Below are 12835 nucleotides of genomic sequence, written 5' to 3' on the forward strand. Positions count from 1 at the left end.
CCAAACTTTCAGACACTTAGTCATCCCTTCCCTCGCTCGCTCACACACCAAGTCTAGACATACGCTGTCTCAAACTCTGGCAGGGACTCTCCCATCCCCAGAGGTCAGCCCAGGGTCTTTCGGGTTTCATTTTGAGCGGCTCTGAGGAGAGGCAGCGCAGCAGAGCTGAACGTGCACAGCGGAAAAGGGAGCGGTGGCTGGGGGGGGGACAGACAGGGACATCGGGGACCACAGGACGTGGTGGCCTGCTGACCCTGCAGGCTCTTGTATGGCAGATCCTTCCCCCGTTTCCCAAGTCACGACACGATGCCTCAGCACATCAGGTAGACATGAGAGAGCGGGAGCCAGAAGACCCTTCGGGGAGCTGGCGCGGGTAGGGTACGAGGCACATGTGGGGGCGAGGCCAGTTCTCTGTGGGGTCGGTGAGCCCCAGGCAGCCCCACGGCCTCTCACAGGGAGAGGGGCAGGGCGACCCGAGCCGCTCCAAGGGAAGCATCCCAGCACGAGGCCTCGGAGGAGCCATTGGGCCAACGCAGAAATGGCCAGGACTCTGCCTCTGCTGTCTGCTGGAGTCTGTAAAATCCTTCCTGTCAGAGATAACTAATCCTGGGGCCTGTACAACACCTCTCCTGAAAAGCACATTTCATTCCTCCGTCTCCTCCTGCCTTCCAAGTGCATGAGATTGCAATAGGTATTACGGAAAATATTCCCCGTGGGAGCTGACACTGGACTCCCTTAAAACCCAAACACCATCACCCCTCCTTCCCCAAGACACAAGCGAGCGCTACGCTCTATTATCTCTACACCCACTAAATCTTTCTGAAATAAAGAATAAACATTTCCACCACACATAGTGTAAGTGTATGTGCCAAGCTGCATCGCTTCCTCTCCTCTGTGGTTGTTATAAAGTGGTTTTGTTTCAATGGTGAAGCAGATGGACAGATTCCAAGTCTGGCATCCCCACTCCCTCCGAGTACGTCTAACACTATCTTTGGTTTATCGCAGATTCCTGAAGAAAATGTTTACGGGAGCCTCTTGTTTAAAATCTTGGCTCCATCGCAGCATAATTCCTATTATTTATTAAATGAAAATCAAGCTGTTGTTAATGCACCATTACTGTGGCAAAGTGGAGCCCTTGAAAACGAAGCCACTCTGTCTTTCTGAGCACGAGGGAAGCATCTCCTCATCATCGTCGCTCAATGCTCACGCTGCAATGGGATGAAAAGCGGTCTCAAGGCCTGTGGCTCCTTAAATATTTTCTTCTTGGTGAGAAGAGCCACGGACTCTTTTGCTTTGCTGTCCAAAACCTGACATCCCAGCATCAGACAGTGTACAGATTGTACATAACACCGTCGGAGGGGCTTTACTTGAGACACCTCTGTGGCCATGCCCTTCTCCATTCATCATGACCAAATTAATTTTCCTCCCTCTTCTGCAATTTTCCTCTAACATATTCCATGGAAAAACCAAAGCCCTTCCTATTTCCCACCAGCCGCAGCCCCCATAACATGGTGAGCTCCATATGGATGGTCTCTCTTGGCTTGAAGCGCGGCAGAGTTTAAATTCCTAACCAGTTTCCAGAGGAGATTCTTAAATTTTCCCGGAAATGTTGTGTTGCTGCTTTGAACTGATTGTTTATTTGTCAATTTAGTCATTAACCTTCTTCCTTACTCCTTTGGCTTTTGATAAGACAGAAAATGTCAAAAGGAAAGGAAATAGGCTCAGAATGATTTCCCCTGGTGAAGGATCCCAGTCCCCAGAAGCGAAGGGAGTTTTCTCATCAATTTTAGCAGAGACACGGCTTCACTCACGGTGCCAGGTTAAATCAGCGTTCAAGTTTTTTGAGGGATTTGTGTGTTAGACTTGAGCAAAGTACCTTCTGGAGTGATCTCGATCTGTAGATCTCAAAGCCGTTTCAAAGGGCGCTCGATACCACTGATCCCAGTTAAAGGAGGTGGGAAGAACTGGCCAGGCAGTGGAAGAGCCAGAAATGGATTCCCACTCACCCCATTCCCGGCCACACGCTTAATCCCCTGCATCACACCGACTTTACCATGGTCGTGGTGTATTCTATTAAGAAATGCATGTCTTAATTAATGCATCGCTTATTAATATTTCCTATTCACAAAATAATTACAAACAACCTGAACATGGGTAAAATACTACAACCACAGGAGAGGGCATCAACTTCTGCTCACGCAAAAATTCATTGCATCTAAACTTGTTGTTTGTTGCTTATTCAAATGCAAGTAACAAAATTCTTACCATCAGAAGTTTACCAAAAAGGAAAACGGCTTTTCCCAATAGCTGACATAAATGTGTAAGTGCTACCAAACATACTTACATGTTTGAAATAGATGGTATAATTACAATGAGTTATAGTCAATATTCAGTCTTTCCCCAGTTTAAGTGCTACCTTCTGATACAGCACAACACATCCTTTAATTGTAATCACGTGCTCTTTCTTAGAGACTGTTGCAATTTTTTTTCCACAAAAACGTCTGTAATTGAAAAGAAAATAGCATTGTTTAAAATAAATTCTCTGCCCTCCTGGAAGTAAACAGGTGACTTCCCTTACAGCATGTCCTATTTCTGGGACTTCTACATCACAGCAAGCCATCTGCAAAACCATTTTGGACATTTTTCCAGACCCCAAACTTGAATTTCAGCAAGGAAATGCAGTTTTTGAAGACTGAAAAAAATCCAACAAGGATTTTGAAAACAAGTCAGGTAAAAGCTATCAGAGGAAATATCAAGAAAAGCAGTCACAGAGTCCTCCAATAAAAGCAGGTCTATTCCGGATTCAACAAAAAAGGTCTTTTACCCTCTTTCAGCCAACACTGATGTTCCTCAAAGGATACAAAATAGCCGTTAAATTCACTTTTATCTAGTGTGTCTCACATTCCGCACAGTGCTTTTAAAAAGAGAAAGCCACATTAGAGGGACAAACACATGACTGGACTGTATTCCACAGCTTCTCCATGAGATCTCACAAGTCAGGCCTCCAAATGGAAGTCACCTCCTCTTCACCACCAGCAGTATGGGCTCATTTTTGTAGAAAGCCCATTTTCAGATGATTTGCTAAGAAGGCATATCCCTAGCCTTCTTTTACAGATGAGGAAGCGGAGGGACGGGAAGAAGAAGGGCCTTACCTCTGTGAACGGCTAGCAAGAGCCGAGGTTATCGCCCAAAGGTGATCACGTAGTATCTACCTTGAGCACAGTGAAAGAAATCCCTGCTGCTTCAGGTGAACTATAAGTATCTAGAATTACTTTCTTTGTGTCTCAGATGCAGACTCATGATTATGGGATGTTTTCCACCACATCATCTACCTTCAAATGGTCTTTATGGAGTTCTCCTCTCCTCTCCTCTTTATGGAGTAGTTTCTCCTCTCTTGAGCTTTCCATAGATTTCCAAGGCTGAGAAAGGCTGCGAAGGAAGAGGCTCAGCTACAGATTTCTGATTTCACCTTCATAAAAGAGGCGTTTAAGGCTATCCCCAAAGACAATTCTCACCAGCCCTGAATCAAGGGATAGAGCAAACACCCTCTGCCCCGCCACAGCAGTAAAGTTGGTGGGAAGTGTCCCCCCATGCAAAGGTCTGCCAAGAAGACCCTTGCTGCTCTCTGAGCTAGAGCCCTATCGTCCCATGCATCTCTCGAGTTGGCCATCACCACAAAGCAGTGAGCAAAGAGGTCACAGTGAGAGACTTACGTCTCTATGACGGTAAGCAAGCCAACAGCTCCAATTTGCTCGCTCGCTTTTCGATAAATCCCCCCCTTGGCTTGTTCACAGATTCCTCCAGTTTCTCTGGCAGGGGTTTTGACCCAGTGTTCTTGCAGGCTTTCCTATTATCAGCTGTCCCATCCTTTTTACACGACTGCCAAAGTTGGACCTTAGCCTTTCATTTCATTTTCATTTGGCTTCTTCCCCAACTTCCCATATTTGAGCACTTTGCTTATTATCAGTCTGGTCCCTCCTGTACTTTGCTCAGCTCCATTCTACTAATTGGTTCGAGCGTGGGCCCAGCATTCCCTGAAACAGAGTCACTTCCCCTCGCTCGCAGTCATTGCCACACATTCAAAACGCTTCCCAGACGCCCGGAGCAGGAGCGACACTTCCTCTCCAAAAGGTGCTGGTGCCCTTGACTGAATGGGTCTGAGACAGTGATCGATATAATCACTGATATACGATTGTGTCCCATATTGGTTCTTCACAGCCCAGGAAACATGTCCCCTGGCAGGCCCTGAAGGTTGTAGGACCGATAGGCTTCACAACCAGACATCCATTTTCGCTATTGCTCTTATCAACAGCTTTCCCAGTAATATCCCTATATTGCACACCACCTTGGGAAGCACCAAATTTCAAATAACCAGCAAGCTAAAACTAGGATGTTCACTTTAATTCTTATGAATTGAAAATATTTGGATTCTCGTACAGTCAGATGAACTAAAGATGCTTGCATCACCCTCGTTGATGACCTTGTCTTTCCGGACACCACCACTTCCCTGTGGCTCCTAGGTCATAAAGAGGTGTCAAAACCACTTGCCTCTCACTTGTGAGTAAGGAGGCAGTGCTGCAGAAGAGAATAACCACAAATCACACCAGCAGCTGTCCTGCCGCCAGACCCAACCCAAGTTCACCAAGGACTTTATTTTTCCTGGTCGACTGGGCAGAAAACCTGCAAAGCTTAATTTCTTACCACGCTTTCCCAGGAGGAAAAAATCTCACCTAGAAGTGCTGTCAAGTCGCATATCGTATCTCACCCCAAAAAGACTTAGGCAGGTTAAGCCTAGAAGAAAGATAAGCTATCAAAGGCTGCTTGTTTGATAAGGACACATCTATACTCCAGCGGCACCTGGGTGCTGTGGGACATGTGGAGCTGGAAGCCTGGCTGGGGGAGCAGGTTGCCCTCCCTAGGCACTGTTCTCCAGCGGGGAAGCCAGAAAGGACAGGTTGTCACTAGCTCTGAAGGAGAGCAAAGCCTGCAGAGCAAAAATTGTTCGCATCTTGCAGGGAGCTCAAAGCCACCTAGCCCTCACACTCAATGGGTGGCCCACCGACCCCGTCAGCTCAGCACCTGCTAGGGAGGGAAAGCCACAGCCCTGAGAATGGAAAGTCAGGTTCAGTGGGATTGTGGCTTTTGGGAGGAGGTCCTGTTGAGTCAAAGGATGTGGAGGTCTTAGACACTGCTCTGGAACGAGCCTGCAGCCTTCCACACTGGTCTATTTAGCTTCAACCTTCCCACCCTCCATTTAATGAGTGCAAAAGTCAAGGTGTCCAAGAGATGGGGCTCTTTGGGAGAGGGCCAGAAGATATTTGTCAGAGGGCTGGAAAAAGGATGAGAGCGCCATTGGCATGGCAATGGGGAAGACAAAAGGACATGTAAAACTCAAAAAGCTTTCAACAACTCTAATGTGCTGCTTTTCCCCCAGTTTTATACCGGGGAAGGTCCCCAAAGGATGTAGATCAATAAACCTCATTTGAAGCAGTACCAATTTACTCACAGTAAAGACCTGGCTTTCAACTTTTAGAGGCCCCAGGTGGGTGTTGCGCGGAAGCCTGAATTTCAAGGCCTGGGCTGGGAAGACCCTCCTCGGTTCACATTGCCCTGGCCTCAAATAAGAGAGCCGAAATTCCTCCTGTGTTCCAGGCTGCTCAGCCCCTTCCTCCAGCTAATTGTTCTTTCCCCAGTTGGATAGCCTATTTCTGGAGCAATACAAGAATTAGGGCAGATAGAAAGACACTGGCAGAGTCCAAGGTGGAGCAGGGAGGAGAAGAGTCGTCCCAGGTCCCCTGTGTCCCCGTGGAACATGCAGTGTCAGGCACCCAGCAGCCAGATGGGGATGGCATGGGAGGAGAGAAATGGGAGCAGTGTCCTGGGAGATGCAGACCACCAAGAGTAGAGGGGAAAGGGAGGAGAGGCAAAGGAAGCCACAGTCTTTTGGTTTTTCAGGGAAGGGAACGTGGGTGTTTCATAGTCATCAACCCCCTCAGCTGAAATGCATGAGCTGTGACCAGCCCAGGGGTGGGCAGCAGATGCAAAGGCAGCAAAGGAACACATGCTCACCCAAGGATGGCCTGCACCTTCTCGTCAGAGGAGAACTGCCCCAAGCATGCAGGGCAGTGTTTGGCACGTTAAACCACCCCTAGGCCAGACCTCAGACTGCCTCTACTGCAAAGCACTCAGCACTGCCCACAGTCTGCTGGTTCCCAGTTAACCCCACCTCCCAGTCCTACTCCATCTCCCTCCCCAACCTGCTCAATGCTGGGAGCTGGGGATGGAAACCATCCCACCAAGACATGCTCTCAACATCCAGCCCTTTCTGTTTCCACTTCTTCCTCCCATTCAGCTGAGACAGAGCCAGACTGAGAAGGGTCAGACTCGCCACATGAACCCCAAGGCTCAATGTAAACCAGGGAGAGCAGTTCCCAGGGCTTGGACTGGAGAGTGGGGAAACGGCAGGCATATCTCCTAAACCTCAGCAGCTTGCCAGTCTTGTGACCTGAAATCAAGGCTCAGTCAGGGACTGCTCAGAGCTAATAGCAGTGGTTATTTGCATTTTGAGCTAAGGGGCTGGCTTGGAAGCGTTAGGCAGTCAGTGTTCCAGATACCAAGAAAGGGGACTCCTTGCATGTGCACTCTGGACACATCTGGCCAGCTGCTGCTCCTGGGCACTGCTATGTTGTTGAAGTCAAAGGCATGAGTCTGGAGGAAGAGCAAAGGCAGAGCTCTATGAGAAACAGCAACATCCATTCCTTTTATAACAGCACCTCCAATTCTGCTGGTAAAAGAAAGGAAGCTTAGCCAGGTCTGGAGCACAGGGCAAACCATTGCAGGTAGCACCCTGCTTTACTCCTTGACCAGAGAATTGTTATTTACCAAAGCACGTTCAGCCTATTTTCATAGCCTATGTAACGTAGCATTCTCCAAGCCAGTGCTTGGTGGATAGACTACATGTGGACCAGAGGCCGCAGGTAGAGCTTGTAGTGCTGCCGTCAGTCCTGGAGTAACATCCCAGAAGAAAACAGCTCCTGGGAGACTCCACCATCACTGCCTGCTCTGGAAGAAGACAGCCTCTGCTAGATCTTCACTGCAGGCAGGACAGGGACTTCACTGCACGGTGCACTGTTCATTTATGAATGGATGGACACAAGCAACAGCAGGAGACACCTTCACCAGGATCAAAGTTTGGTTCACAGCGGTGAAGACATACCTGTATTTTGATGTCAAGTTATCAAAGTGAGTCGTTTCAATGTTGGAGCAAGCTAGAGCAACCCCCCTGTGTAAACATGGTTAGGCTGACTCCATTCAATCATAGAATCATAGAATAGTTTGGGTTGGAAGGGACCTTTAAAGGTCATCTAGTCCAATGCCCCTGCAATGAGCAGAGACATCTTCAACTAGATCAGGTTGCTCAGAGCCCCGTCCAACCTGACCTTGAATGTTTCCAGGGATGGGGCATCTACCTCCTCTCTGGGCAACCTGTGCCGGTGTTTCACCACCCCCATTGTAAAAAATTTCTTCCTTATATCTAGTCTAAGTCTACCCTCTTTTAGTTTAAAACCATTCCCCCTTGTCCTGTCACAATAGGCCCTGCTAAAAAGTCTGTCCCCATCTTTCTTATAAGCCCCCTTTAAGTACTGAAAGGCTGCAATAAGTCTCCCCAAAGCCTTCTCTGCTCCAGGCTGAACCACTCCAACTCTCTCAGCCTTTCTTCATAGGAGAGGCGTTCCATCCCCCTGATCATTTTCGTGACCCTCCTCTGGACCTGCTTCAAAAGGTCTATGTCCTTCCTGTGCTGAGGGCTCCAGAGCTGGATGCAGTCGCAGGTCTTTCTCTACACCAGAAACCTGAGCGATATCAGTGACATGAGAATGGCATTGCGTTAGATTTACTCTGTGGAGCTGGGATCAGACTTTTGCACAGTTTTTTTTATCATCTCCCCTCACCTCCACTTAGCTCCAACCCCAAGCACGGGAATAACCAAATACCATCAATTAAATTGCCTCAGAGGAAACAAAATGCAAAATGTGCATTTTTACAGTCCAGAGCTGGAGCCTTGGTCTCATGCTTCATGATGAAAGGGTTCCTTTAGGCTGCCCAAACCACTTGCGTTAAAACGCAAATATTATTATTTCCTGGTTTTTTTCTTTGGAACCCAGAGCAGATGAGAGAGGGTTCATAATGTGGAATCAGAGGTGCCCCTTAAAACAAGAAATCAATGTATCTAGTCCTCAGCTGGTGTAGAACCGGATGGATCCTTCAGAAAGGTAGAAGAATGGTCTTGGTTTGGTGCTGAAATTGCAGCAGGAAAAATCTCTGGTTGGACACAAGAATCCCTTCACGATGGACTAAAGACAAAAAAAATCAGATTTCTGAGTTTTCTCATTAGGCAAGTGCTTCTGGAGCGAGCATCTCTTCGCACTTGCTCTAACGCCCTTCCCCTGGCTAAAGAGGAGTGGCGGTGTTTGTTGCACACACATGCACACGCAAATCCCACACGTGCTCTTTCCGGCCCGTTTGAGGCACGGCTTCCCAGGCTGTATCATGTGCAAAGTGAAATCACCTGAAGAGTGTCGCTTTAAAAGCCATGGAAGTGCAGAGAGCAGCACCAGCAGCAGTCAATAGCAATTTCCACTGCTGGGTCGATACCATCTGATGGCTGTGTAGCTGTAAAGATTGTTTCACACACATATCAGGAGGTGGGCAGGGGCAGGAAAAGTGGAATTGGTTTTAATGATTGCAGGATTCAAAGTACTCCTGGCTCCCTCTCCCTCTTCTTCTTCCACAAGAAATACATGCACAAAGAGTCAGAAATCAAATTTCCAGCCCTGTCAGTTCCTATCACACCAGCTCCCCAGCTTGGACTCCTTCCCAGTTTGCCAGGGAAGCTTCTCCTAATCCACTGAGAAGTGCATTACCGGGAGATGGAGTTGCAGCCTGTGTCCAAACTTCCCCGCAGTTTCAGGTCGTTAGCTCCACTGGTTTGGACACAGAGCTACAGCAGAAGCGCAGCGCTCAGGTTCAAACCCAAAGGGTTTCCAGGTGAGGGTAATTTGCACTATTTTACCTCCCCAGACAAGATCAACATCTCATTTTGCTAGATGCTGGATGGGCAGGGAATAGTAGGCAAGCACAAACAGCTAGAAAGGGAAACAAAAAAGAGGGAGGGTACCCATTTTGCAGAGAAAATGTGTGAACGGCTATAGCCTAAAAAATAATAGCATATTGTGTTTCTGTTGCCTCATAAAGTGCTTTTCAGCCAGTAACTGCAGGGGCAACACATGAACGTGTCTTGGTCAATGTTAAGAGCATTGCTGTGGGATGAAGGACGCCAGTTCTATGGCCTGGGGTTCCCAGGGCTGGCCCCGTGGTCCCAGCTCTGCTCTTTGGCTCCTGTAAACGTGCTGAAATACCAGTCACTGCTTCTATTTCCCTTGCACTGTCTGTCTGCCTGCCTCCTGCCTGAGGCATGGACTCTTTCTTACAGGGTTTCACTAGCTGGAGCCCTGATCTCTGCTAGGGAAACCTCTCAATTGCTCCTGCAGTAAATGAAAACCAAGACTGTGTCTGCTTTTCAGAAAATGAAGAACATTAGTTTGATTCTTTGTCTTCTAATTCATTAATTAACTGACATCTAAACACAAACTTCTCCCTTGCCATCACATAAATAAGCAAGATAATTTTCCAAGGAGCTGAGCCCCCAACAGTCTCTCCCCTGACCCTTAGTGCCTGGGTACCAGGGTGGGAGCAGAGCTGGGCGTCTTCCAGCATCTCTCTCTGAAAACTGGGGCAAACCAGCCTCTCCACAGTTCATCAGGTTGTGCCAGATGGACCCAACCTACCTCCTCTGCTCCTCAGATCATTTCATAAAACACAAGTCACCGCTGTCTTACATCCCCATCATAGAATATTTTATTGAGACCCTCATATAGGCCTCATGATAACTGAGAAGCAAACACAATAACCATAGGCGTGTGCTACCAACGGGTCTTTCTTTTACCTTGTAGGATGCCACGTGAGCCTCTGCGTGTGTAACACATGTACACACACATCCTTCCCTCTTTTTCTCCCAGCCCCTAAGACATCAAGCCCTATTTGCTGCAGGTTTTGGTTTTTTTCTTTTTCAATAGATACACAAGCATTTCAAGGCCTGACCACAGCTTGATTCTTTTATGGAAGGGAAGATACATATGCACAATATCCACAGTGGTTAGAAGCACGCTACCAAACTCCCAGCCTCCGGAGTCCTTTTAGAAGCAGAAATGACAGGTGGCAGTACCCAAATCTTGAAGCCTGGAAATGGTGAATGAGGTAGAGCTTCACTGCCAGGGCTTGAGAAACTTAAGAGGGGCAGGCTGCAATTGCTGAAGTTTTAAATCAAGAGAAAACCAGCTGAGGTTCAGCCACCAAAGCTACTATTGCTCTGGATCCAACTTCAGAAATAGTTTTTTTCCTGGGAAGAAATACAAAGGGAGGAATGAAGAAAGGGAAAACACATAATTTCAATATTTTTAAACAAGGCACCTTGCTGTTTCAGTTTCAGTTCAGAAACACTCCTGGTTTATACTTGCCCCTTTCAGAGGACCTGCCAGCTTTCTCCGAGTGTGCTGCCACCACCATCTCTAACCCCTGCAGCCGTGCAGAGGTGGCCACCGCAGCGCTCCAGCCAGCAACGCTGCCAGGAGACACGGAGAGGGTGGCAAACACGATGGAAGACAAACAAAGCCCAAGCCGTGGGATTACTGAAGCACGTTAGCTTAGCGGAGGGAGGTCAACACAATGCAGTGGACCTCTGACCCTCGAAGGAAACTGGAAAATAAACTCCGTCTCTCTCCATGTGCATGACACTGATGGTGAGGCCACTTGTGCCCTTCAGCCTGGCCAGAAATGTAGAAGAACCTGCAGATGATGAAGACTTGAAATTCAGAGCTGTCGAGGCCAGACGGGCCACCCGCATCGACTAAACCTACTCTGGTACTGTGCAGGTGGAAGACATGGGAATTTCAGGTCGGTGTCTACCCTGCTTGCAGGAACCACACACGCATGCAAGGAGAGACCCCCTGAGCCCCATGGTGTCTCCTCAGCGAGTTCACAGCTTTGCTAATTAGTCACCAAGCCAGCACCCACGACCGCTTCTGGTCACAGTAAACCAAAACACCACAAAACTCTTCATGCATAAAAAAAAAATCCCAAAATTATTATTATTTTTGTTTGTCTTTTAGGTCACGTTTTCAGGTTTCTGCAAAAATAAAGTGGAAGGTCCTTGTAATGGTGCGAGTCCAGAGGCTGGGACTTTAAATAAAATCCCAGCACTGGGAGATGCTCAAGGCAGTGGCGAGCACAGCTTCTGCTTTGCCTGTGCTCAACCCTGCAAAAGACTGAAAGGGCTCTGTCTGCTCAGCAGTCAAAGAAAATTTTCATCGTGACTTGATCCCAGATACCCACAGAGTGAAAATAGCTGAGATTGGCATGTTCGTTAGGCTCACAGGTAAAAGGCACAGTAAGCAGCAAAACCCAAAATAAATAGTGAGAGTTGACAACACTGAGTGAGGGAACCTTGAATGGGAAATAAAAGACAATTTTGAACAGTGAGGGTAGTTAATCACCAGGTCCGGTTACCAAGGGAAATGGGAAATTCATCATCAGTCAGAGGTCGTGCATGGAGACTGGATGTCTTCCAAAAAGCGACACTCTGGTTCAGGATCAAGTTTTTGGGTTCAAGAGCATCTCCCGGAGGAGAATAACGCCCTCCGTCACAGCCTCCGTGGGGGATGCTGGCGAGCGGGTGAGGGTCCCAGTGCTGCAGAGCCCCCGGCTTGCAGCCCAGCCTCTCCCCCCAGCCTGGCTCCCCCCAGTCGCACCGAGGCTGGCTTGTGGGGCCCGGCCAAGCGCCGAAACCCTGCGCTGACCATGGCCCTTCTCCAGACACCCCGCCTGAGCCGGGCTTTGAGTCCTAGCCTCCGTCACGCTCAACCCCAGCGTGGTGCTCCTGGCCACCGCGGCAAGCTGTGCCGCCACGCTCCCTGCACCGAAGCACTGACTGCTCAACGCAGCCGGGGAAGCAGAATAACGATCTCTTTTTTCCTTTACTCCTTTTAGTCTCTGCATCTGCTCCTTCCTTCCTTTAGCTGCAACGCAAATCCAAGCCCAAAATACACGCTCTGGCTTGTTTACCCTTTCAGGCAGTTTCCCTGATGCCCAAGACGCTGATTTGAACTGACCTCTCTCTCAACGCCACCTTATCACCAACTCAGCTCCCCATCCCTCCTTGGAAGCAGAAACAAAAATCCAAGGGCAAAGCAAAGCGACCTTGGCATCCCTGATGTGCTCCAGCATCTCAATCTCCCAACCATCACGTGGGAGAAAAGCAAAATGGATCAGAGTCTGACTTCCAGCTTTGATTGCGGACACAGACAGAAAAACGCCAGTCACGGCTCCGCAGTCCCTGCATGGAAGTGACTCCCCAGATCCCAAAGGGCAGAGCTGTGCTCTCTACCCTCCTTCTGCACCAGTCAATATGGCCAATTTAAAGAGGTTTCAGAAGAAAGCAGGTGCCTGCAGCTCATGCTGCTTCCCTGACCCTTGTAAATCCAGTCTCTTGAGTGAATGGCTTGTTTGGAGAGAGCCCTCCATTTGTTTGTCTGGGCTCTAGTGATAATAGCTCTAATTTATCTCTGAGCTGGGCAGGCATGTCTAATGTGTTTGAGTATTTAGAAGCATTACGGAGGTTTCATTTGGTCAATTGTTTCTTGAAATCCTTTCCCACACACAGAACAGCCATGCAAAGGTGGAACCACTCCACCGTGGGCAACCCTGGGAGTCGCAGCCC

This window comes from Calonectris borealis, chromosome 8 (genome assembly GCF_964195595.1).
Source record: "Calonectris borealis chromosome 8, bCalBor7.hap1.2, whole genome shotgun sequence".
Taxonomy (NCBI): Eukaryota; Metazoa; Chordata; class Aves; order Procellariiformes; family Procellariidae; genus Calonectris; species Calonectris borealis.